Source organism: Myiozetetes cayanensis, unplaced genomic scaffold, assembly GCF_022539395.1.
Source record: "Myiozetetes cayanensis isolate MyiCay16 unplaced genomic scaffold, myiCay2020 scf5-8, whole genome shotgun sequence".
Classification (NCBI taxonomy): domain Eukaryota; kingdom Metazoa; phylum Chordata; class Aves; order Passeriformes; family Tyrannidae; genus Myiozetetes; species Myiozetetes cayanensis.
The window spans coordinates 113,924,773-113,934,984 of NW_026087742.1; the positions used below are offsets into that span (position 1 = coordinate 113,924,773).

The following is a 10,212-nucleotide window of genomic DNA, read 5'->3' on the forward strand; positions in this document are numbered from 1 at the left end:
GGGGTTGCTGTTAACCCTCACAGCAGCTGTGATAGAATTAGTTGTAATTGCCCTGATTGGTGAGACACTGACACTGAAATCTTGGAAGACCCAAGTGAGGGTCCGTGGGCAGTTTGGAGAGGTGAAGGTGTGAGCTGGCAGCCACAAACACCCAAAATCCTGGTGGCAAGATCAGTGCTCCGGGGCCAGCACATTTCATGGCAGCAGAGAGAGACACTGGAGAGCACCTCAGTAACCCCTGAGGGGGCACAGATCTTCTGGATGAAGGGCAGTGATGGCCTGGGTTATGAGCAGCAAAAACTGGCTAGGAGACTCTTCACTCCTCCACGTGACTCCTGGAGGGGAGGGAAATGTTCTCTTGGAGACACGAAGACCCTCCACAGCTTTTTATGGAGTGTGAGCAGGGAACAGATCGGTCTCCCTTTCACAGCCAGCTCTGGGGCAGGAGCTGGGGCAGGCCCTGGTGGCTCAGGGCTCCGTGTGGGGGTGGGATTTGACTCACCTTGGCATGTCTGTGCTGTTTCCATCAGCACAGCACCCAAGGCTCCCTTTATTGTCAGTGGGAGAAATGGGTGTGTTTTTTGGGCATGAGTCAACTGGCCAATTTTTGCTTTCTGTCAGAGGGTAAGGTGAATTCCTCTGGATTTTCCTCTTCCCTTCAGTGTGCTGTAAAGGGACAATTAGCTCAAATAACTTGATGCCCCAGTGGGTCAGATGAATTGCCATCCCACCTTAGTTACTGAGCATTAGCTGCCCATGTGCCCTCCTGGGCAAAGGTAATTTCAGCTGGCTTTGCTCATGCTGCAAAAAAAAAGGTGTTCAGGAATCCCTGAGTTATGACAACTTCTTTTTAACTTGAAAAAACCAAAGGCCAGCAAGTGAGGAAACCAGTGCTGCCATGCTTTAATCCCATTTTTAATGTTAAAGGATTCATCAAGTATTTTGGTGGAATAACTAAAAATCACAGTAACACCAAGCAAAGTGAAAGAATCTACTCAAGACCTGTCTTTTTTTTTTTTTTTTTTCCCCTGCTTTCAATCTCTTGTAGTATTGCACTAGGTTAAAACATCAGGCTGAAAGTCATTTCTGGAGTACAGAAATGAGGGTGCTATCCACATTTATGCTGCAGCTGCAGTTTATTCTCTGCTGAGCTTGGGTTAGGACGCCACTGTGCAGCCATTTCCTATCCTAATTCATCACAAAAGCAGTAGCAGTTGCTGGTGGCCATCACACAGTTGATATTTTTTTTACTTCTGGAAACTCCTAGAGGATGAACAGCTCCGGGAAGCACCCGTTGGTTCCGGAGGTGAAGCCCTGAGGTGGTGGTGATTTATAGCACAGCCATCAGCTGGAGGGATGGACGTCACACCGAGCCCCCCTGCTGCAGTCATCCTGCAGAAACCCCTCTCCTCTTACTGGAAGTTTGGTGTTTGTGGCGATGCCGACCAAACCAGCCCTTCTGTCCGGGCTCGGAACACGCTGGCGAGGTCGAGTTCCAACACGAGCGGCGGCGTGTTCCCTGCTAACCAGGCAGCGTGGATGAATGAATCAAAGGAACAATTAACCGGGTTTCAAAGGTGGAGACAAGTCAGAGCCGCTTCTTTACACCTCTATGCAAATTCGGCCCGAAACCCCCCCACACACACCCCTACGCCCTCGCCAGGGGTTAGAGCCGCTTGCTCAGAGCTTGTTAAGCAATCCCGTAAAGTTCTTGGCGTTCCTGCCTGCACGGGCAGAGCAGCTGAGACATCCCCGGCCCGGTGGTGTTCCGAGGAAGGGCTCCTTTCTGTTTGGGTGGGTGTGTGTAGGAAATAAAGGAACAATAACAGCATTCTTCTCGCGCCCGATAAATCGGCCCTTTTGTTCTCCCCTCCCCGACGCGCTGCGGGGAAGTCACTGCAAGTGCCATTGTTTTCCCCGGAGTGTTTTTTGAAGGGTTTCAGTGTGTTCCTGCTCAATTGAACTGATTCGCCGTGTTTTTCAGAGTATTCCAGATGGAAACACCCGAGGAGAAAACCAAGATTCCCTTTCACTGCTTGCATTTTTGAACCACCTCCGGAAGATCTTCGAGGCCCGTTTGTTGCGCAGGAAGACGCGTCCGAAAATGATTTGTTAGTGGTTTCAACCTGGCGGGTCTATAAAGAGGTTTAGGTTTGTGGGATAGGGAAAACCATCCTTTTATCCCCAACATTCCCTTCTCCTGTAGGTGTGCTGTACATCCGTGGCACATCCTAAAGCAATTACAGGAGAAGGAAACCAGAAAAAAAGGGCTGTGTGCCCAAAACCTCACCTGTGTTTTCCAGCTGTGTTAGGGGAGCTAAGAAAAGCCATTTCCTCTTTCCACAAACCATCTTTCTTTGAAGGTGTGGAATAAAAGGTGGTTTGGTGGTTTTTTTTCAGAGTATTTAAGGAAAGTATTAATAAGACGGGTCTCCTTCACAGCCCAGCTGAAGAAGCCGTCAAGAAAAGTCTGCTCTCCACCCTCCCCACACCACAGCCCTTCAGGGAAAGGTGAGCTGCTGTCTCCTCGGCACAAAAGCCAGAGGATGCAGAGGATCACAAAGGATGAGACAGCTTTACCCCCTGGCCGTGTTCCTGCTGGCGCTGTCACTGCGGTTCACTCTTGCTTTCCTGGCTGTTCTCACCTGGGGCAAAATTCCCTTCACTCCGGCGGCAGAAAGACACGGTTCAGAGGGGGAAAAGCAGCGACGATTTAGTCACTGCTTTGTGAAGCGCTGGAACGAGGAGGGAAAACCAGGTTTAATATTTTGAGAGCGGTGGATCCCTCTGTCTGTCAACCCTCACAAGCCCCCGGCTCTCAGCACTACATGGAAATGCTTTTTTTTTTTTTTCTTGCATAAAAGAGATATGAATTAAAACTTTTGGGAAAGAGTGGCTTTGAGCTTGGAACTCGGGGTCTGGAACATGTGCGGGCACGCCGGGGTGTGATGCAAAGCTCCACGTGAAAAACACACCCCAGCTATTCCCCGGGGCAGTTTGTTAACTGTTTATTGTTCTCTGTGATCTCCAGCAGCAAGATGGGTGGAGATAAGGAAGGGCTGGCTTTCAGGAGCGGGGAACATGAATGGGAATGTGCTCGGAGAAGTCATTGACTCCTCCACTCAAAAGCCGCAGCGCTTGGAGTGCCAAAAGTGGGAGAGCTGCCCTCCCGAGGAGAGAGGGCCTGGAGGCTGGTGGAGGGGTGGAGGAAAGTCTTGTGGGGTGACGTGTCAGGCTCAGCCCAGGATGAAAGAAAAGGTGTCTTGGGGGAGGGAAAGGAAAACTGAAAGTGCCCTCTTGCTGCTGGACTCCTGCGAGGATCCGGAGGGTGCCGTGGGATGCAGGGAAGCAGAACAGTGTGAAGAAAAGGCAACGAAAAGGAGGAGCCCACGAGGTGGGGAGTGCTCAGATGGAGATGCTCTGGCTGCTTCTCATTCCTGATTTATTAGGAAAGCGGGAAAGTGTGAGCAGGAGGCATCAATCATACCCTTCCAGGTAGTCCTCAAATACATTGGGTTATTGGAGAATTCACTAATAAAAAGATTGGTGATGACTTATAAACAAAGAGCTTTTAGGGCAGGAAGTCCCAGTTGCTGAGTGATAATGATTTATGGGGTTTATGATTGCATGTTTTAAATAGAACACTCTGAAAGAATGATGTGTCCTGAAAAAAAGCTGTGCAATTCCCTCTTGCTGGACAGTGCTGTAGGCATCAAAAAATGAATGCTGCACAAGGAAAAATGTGCAGCCAAGCCTACCAGCCCAAGAACCTCAGCTTTTGTGAGCCCATGGGAAAAAAAAAAAAATCCTAAAAATTGGTTTATCTATCTATTATCAGCACTGTACACCTGTAGGGCTCCGTGGAGCCACAGCCACCAGACAGATGGGAAACAACTTCTGACACCTTGCAGGTGTCTCAGTGGTGAAGGGGAAAAATCTGTTGTGCTCAAAATCTGCTGTGGAAAAGGGCAAATGATAGTGGGCAAAACAGAAGTATTCAAAGCCTTCACTGCTTCCATTTTTTTTTTCAATGGGGTTTTTGAGAGGCCTGGTTGTAGCCAGATTTTTTTTTTTTTTTTTTCAGGATAAGTGGTTTGGACATGCCTTTGAAATCTTGAAATCACTTTATACTCAGAAACCTGAGTCCCCCAGGTTCTGACTGCAGTGCTCTGCAGGCAGGGCGTGGAATGCAGGCTTGAAAACCCCTCCAATTATCTTCTGAAACCCGAGGAAAAGCTGGAGCTTCAAAGCTCTGTGTTTTATCACTTATAAGCACTGTAAGGAAGTGTGCTAGGACAGGACAAGTGGTTAAAAAATGCTCCTTGGATCACCTGCTGCAGGTGTGTGCTCCCTTTTCCAACTCATCATACTCCACAATAAGAGCAGGTGGATTATTGAACTCCCTGATCCCATAGGAAGCCTCTTCCAGAATCTGGTTATATCTCAGTGATTCAAACATTTCATCGAATCTCCACCCCTCTTTTGCCTCCCTTGGGAATCCGTGTGGGCAACTGGAAGCAAGAATTTCACCTGCTGTGGCAAAGCAAAGCTGACCAAAAGCTTTTACAGGGGCATTAATTCAACCCTTCCCGAGGGATCCCTGACAGGCACACCTCTTTGAAAGTGTTTTAAAGTGAAGTCCCCTCCTCACAGCTGCTTCATGTTATCATCCATAACTGCCCTGTGCTCAGGGGAAAATGTTCTGTTCCTGTTAGGTGATGAATTCCTTGCTTGCAGCCAAAAAAACAGCAGTTCCCAAATGGAAGGCCTCGTGCTACTGAATTTCCTCCCTTTTCTGTCACTTTGGGTCATCAGCTCCTACTGTAACACGCTCTAACACTCTGAATTGATGTTGCTTCCCAGTTTTGTGTCATCAGCAAATTGTATTAGCACATGCTGACGTTCTGAGCCAAAGCGCTGAGGAAAATTATGGAGTAAGATCAGCCTTGGAAAGAATCCTGAGGAAGGAGCCTCTGTTGTTCTGACTCTTCCCCCCTGGGGAGTTTTAGTTTTGCCCATCTCAGCCTCCTCCTTTGTCCAGGTAAACTCATGCGTTGCCCTGCAGCCTTTTTGGAACCCAGAGAGGAAAAGGTTTATCCCAGATCTGATCTCTGGAAAATCAGGTAACAGGCTTGACGAGAATCACCTACCCCGGGGTGAACCTGCCTCGCACCTTGCCTCACCCCTGCTTTCAGCTGCACGTTGCATTTCCTCTTTTCAAACACATGCAGGGGGTTTGCTGGCAAGAAGATGAGCCCAGCAGGCTCAGAGCTGGACATATGTGTGTTTTTACCTGGGAGGGAGCATGGGGAACATCCCAGGCATCAGTGGCTCTGCTCGGCTGTGGCCGCCTGGCTGTGCAGCCCCGCAGAGATCCACCCTGCAGCTGCACAAATGGCCTTTCCCCCGTCCTTCTCAAGGGCTTCAGTCACTCCTGTTTAATCAGACAGCTCCACCCCTGGCTAGATGGGCGTGCTGGAAATTCCCACTGGGACAGAACCACAGTTTGAGCAGTGCTTGTGTGAAACTGGGCGGTGCTGGTGCCTGTAACACCACAAACCACACCATCCCCCCTCATGGCCAGCTGCCTTCTAGGAAAGCTTCAGGTGAGAGATGACTTTGTTTTTAAAAGCAAGCAGAAATGGGACAGTTAAGATGAGTAACCACCGGTGATTTCCTTGAAGACACATAATACAGACAACCACTGCTTTTTTTCAGGTAGTATCCAGCAGGGCGTTCTGTTTCTGACCCCATTTTCATCACAAGTGACGCGTCGAGTGGAGAACCTGAAATTTACTTTCAGGATTCTTTTGATGATAAAAGAAAAAAAAAGGCAAACCCATCCTCAAGACTTCACTGTGGAGTGAAACAGAGACGAGCAAGCAGGTTGCAGGTCTCCTTGGCACACGTGATTTTAAACTCAGCACTTTTTACCAGGGCTGGGGGCCGCGGTCTCCTTCCAGCGGCACCACACCCACGTCGGTGTTTGCTCCCGTTCGGTTCCAGCTGCTGCAAAGACAGATTTAACCTCTCCCGGATGCCTTTCCCGGCGTGCAGACGCACACAAATGGTTTGTCATTTCCTAAATTAGCGGCACATCACCCCGTTGCTCGGTGACGGTCTCGGGTCGCTTGTCTGCAGGAGCAGATGCGGAGCAGACCCCAGGGCGCAGGTTCCTGAGCTCCCCCATGGCCAGCCCGGCTGCTCCAGGAAATTCCCAGGCACCCAGCAGGCTGGCAGAGATTGAAGGTGAAGTGGGGAGCTGGTTTGGAGCTGGTGGGTCTTGCATTACCCCTCCCATCCCCACAGCACTACGAGGGACAGACAGCGTGGTTGCAGCCCCTCGCCCTGAGCAGGGATGTCACCTGGATGGTGGCCCTGCAGGCTTTGTGTGGGGCTGTGAGCAGGACAAACAGCCCCAGGGCATCCTCAGGGATCTGACAGGGCAATGCCAGTGCTGTAGGTCACTCCACTGCATGAGAATAATCCCCATTACCCAAGTGCCTGCCTGTCCCAACCTGCCCAGATGGTGAAGTTGAGAGTGGCTTTACCCTTTACAAAGAAGGGATGATGTTAAGCTGTGGTTAGTGAGTAAAAGTTTTATTGGAGTAGCTATAATCCAGAGGAAAATTTATTTACTGTGAGGGTGGGCAGGCCCTGGCACAGGTTGCCCAGAGAAGCTGTGGCTGCCCTTGGATCCCTGGAAGTGTCCAAGGCCAGGTTGGATGGGGCTCTGAACACCCAGATCTAGTGGAAGGTGTCCCTGCCCATGGCAGAGGGTTGGAACTGGGTGATCTTTGAGGTCCCTTCCAACACCAACCATTCTATGATTCTGTGATATGATGGAGCATGGAAAAAATTCCCTCTCTTTCCTAACGAAGTGGTAGCCAGGAAAGGCCAGTCAAGGTGCAGGTTTAGCCACAGGAGATGTAGATGATATAACTTGCTCTCCCTGTTTGAGGACACACACTTGGCTAGGCTCACAACCACTTTCTGGTGCAGACAAGCAGTAGCTGGTTCAAGAAGTCCTGTGGCAGCACAGGGCAGACACCAACAACCACTGGGCACACAAACCTCCTCTTCTCCCACCCCAGACACCAGGAGGTGGCACCAGCCAAGCCCTGGCAAACGGGGACCTTTTCCTTCCCAACCCTGAATGGATGAGCAGTAAAACAGCGAGGAGAGGTGGTTTGCCATTTTCCAAGCACTTGGCTTCTTCCTCACGTTCCTTGGCAGCAGCAAGTAAGTCAAGCTGATCCCCACAGGGCACTTCCACCCATAATCAGTGTTCACTGAGAGGTTAAACACACCCCCAGCCCTAGGGACTGAACCAGGCCCATTTGTTGCAGCTCTGCTTACTCCTGACTGCCCAGTGTTGGTGGCAGGTGAGAGGGGTGGAACTGGTTTAAACCTCCACATCAGGGGACTTCAGCCAGTGCTGTTTGATGTCTGGTGCAGGAAAAAGGACAGAGAAATACACGTGATAAAATCATCAAGTCTAGCAGTCCAAAATAATTTCCAAAGGCTCCGATCAGTCAGGAATGAAGAGAAGTGGGAAAAGCTGCTTATATCAGTGCAACAGGAGTATCAACAATTACCCTCTTGGAGAGGCAGAAAATAACCACTTTTCCCATGTTACTTCTAATCTGATTTTTTTTTTAAAAAAATCTGGTTCTGTTCTGGTGGCTGAAAGGAGTGAGAATCGGCCTTATTTAGTAGTTGGTCCTGCCAAGGCAGCCACTGCAGGTGGTTTGAGTGCTGATGTGATGATGGTGATGTTTGACAAAGTAAGATGACAATCTGAAAGACAGAACCCCCAAAATCCTGAAAGCAAGCAGCCTTTGTCCCTGCTCCCCAAAGCAAGAGCGACTCCCAGCTGTATGTTGTAACTCTCAGGAATTAACCTATTATTAACCTATTATTAACCTACTATTCCCAAATGCAATGAAATCCAGTGAGAGGCATCAGGAATACAGACTTTGGCATGCCCTCCTTCCACCTGGAAACCCTGTCCCCTACCACTCCAAGGCCTTGGAGGGTGAGCAAGGATGGAGTGAGATGTGCTGGGAATTATTTATCCCATCCTGCCTCGGGATCTTTAACCAAGTCAGCACCAAAGGAAGCTCAGAGCTGTTCATTTGTGACCTGGGCGAGTCGAGGGACTTGGATGGCACACAGAGGAACTTGTAATGAAAGATGTACAGAGTATTCACAACAATCCTAAATCTGAAAGGGGCAAGGTTCTTGCAAGGCAAATCGTGGGATTTACAGCAGTGTTTGGATGCACCCTTTGTCTGCTGATGCTCCCAAGTGCAGGCTTCAATCAAAGAGTAAAGTGCAAGTCTGCTCCTAAAAAAATTACCATCCAGAGTAGGGGAGAACACGGAGACTGGATTTGGTTTGCACACACACAAACAGGTAAAACTGTACTGCAAAAATGCTCATTTGAGCACTGAGAAAACATCCTAAAAGGTGTCAAGCAACAGCAACAGTAGCAGGGTCACCAGTCAGACACTGTATGACATGATTTGAAGACTTTGCACAGGCTGTAGAACCAGAGGTGGCACCCAAGCAGCCCTGAGAGGCAGCCAGAGGACTACCAAGAAATGATAATGCAGCCAAAGGACTACCAAGAAATGATAATGCAGCCAAAGGACTACCAAGAAATGACAATGCAGCCAGGCTTCCCAGCTGGCTGACTCCCTGACTGCCAGTTTTCCCCACACCTGGCACAAATGTAGTGCCTGTTGCTCACTCACCTGATCCCTTCCTGGGGGTGGGGGAGGATCCTCCTCCCACTCTTTCCAGCTGTTTGGCAGGAGCTCAGCACAGAGCAGTGAGTGAAATCAGAGCCTGAATTAACCTGCCAGTGACGCAGTTCAGGTGTCACCATTCCAGACCCAAAAGAAAGGAGCTCCTGAGAGTTTGCCTTTTGCTGGAGTGAAATCACAACTGGTGCTTCTGAAATGTGGGAGTCCAGATGTGGAGTGCTGTGGGTAATATTACATCAGATAAGTTGTTTAAACACTTACCCACTGAAGAGGGGATAGGGGAGGGATGTCCCTGGTTTTGATCCTGACCTTTTGGAAGGTTTTGTGGGTTATAGTTGCTTTTATTTTTTTTAAGTCTGAGTATAGGCCTTTTCACTGGGCCCACCGATGGTGAGCTTACTGAATACCTGTGTTGCTGAGAAACAAATTATCTGCTTTGCAGAAACGAATTATTTTCTTTGCTGTTCCACTGTGCAGATGAATTCCAGTATTTACCCTGCATTGCTGCTGAAGCAGAATAGTCATGGGACAAAGTCAAACTGAAAGAGGGTAGATTTAGATTAGAAATTAGGAAAAAATCTTTCCCTTTGAGGGTGAAAAGGCCCTGGCACAGGTTGCCCAGAGAAGCTGTGGCTGCCCCTGGATCCCTGGAAGTGTCCAAGGCCAGGTTGGAGCAACCTGGGCTAGTGGAAGGTGTCCCTGCCCATGGCAGGGGATTGGAACTGGATGATCTTTAAGGTCCCTTCCCACCCAAACCCTTCGGTGATTCTATAGGATTGTATGAATTTCTTCTTTGCAAAAGTATAATACATTTATTCACAATTGATAGCTAGAAAGAATAAATCCAGCATTTCTGGAGTCCTCAGAGCTTGGATAGTTATCCTATCGCAAAGCAGGGATTGTAGCAGGTTCCAAAAAAAAAAAAAAAAAAAAAACCAAATTACTGCAGAAAACAAGTCTGACTTGAACATCTGGAGGAGAACAAATGAAAGGCCCTGCTGTATTGTGTGCCAGCAGGATTGCAATCCAGAAAGAGATGTAAATGACTAAGGCTGAGCGATGTACTTTCTGTAAGCAATCAGCGTGGCAGACTTAACCCCTTTCCTTGTTTGCGAATCGTCCCGGAGCAGTAAGTGCTGCTGCTTACAGATGTGTTTGCTATTTGCATGCACTTTGTGAATAAACTTCTTACTCATGTGCTGTTCGGCGTGACTGCTGCCTGAGTGGGGTTGTTTTGGGGGGTGATTCACCAGCCCTACCAGAGAGCTGGAAGGAAGGCTGCAGTGAGCATCCCCAGAAATATGTGTACCAATGGGTGCTGACAAACCCTGAGCGTGCTTGTGATGCTTCTCATCTGCCTGCAAACAGCCTCCTTTCCGAGGAAAACCTTGTGCCAAAAAAAAGGGCTCTGTTAGAAGGTTCTGGAGTGGAAACAGTGGTG

The 10,212-nt window shown here is 49.1% G+C and overlaps 1 long non-coding RNA gene across 1 annotated transcript; it reads right to left on the minus strand.

The window, feature by feature from the left end:
- Window positions 1–1,325: 1,325 nt before the first annotated feature.
- Window positions 1,326–8,952, minus strand: LOC126649078 (uncharacterized). The gene is made up of 3 exons (XR_007630964.1): window positions 8,760–8,952; window positions 2,646–2,735; window positions 1,326–2,135 (listed from the first exon to the last, which is right to left on the minus strand). It is a non-coding gene; the product is annotated as an uncharacterized LOC126649078 (long non-coding RNA).
- Window positions 8,953–10,212: the final 1,260 nt, after the last annotated feature.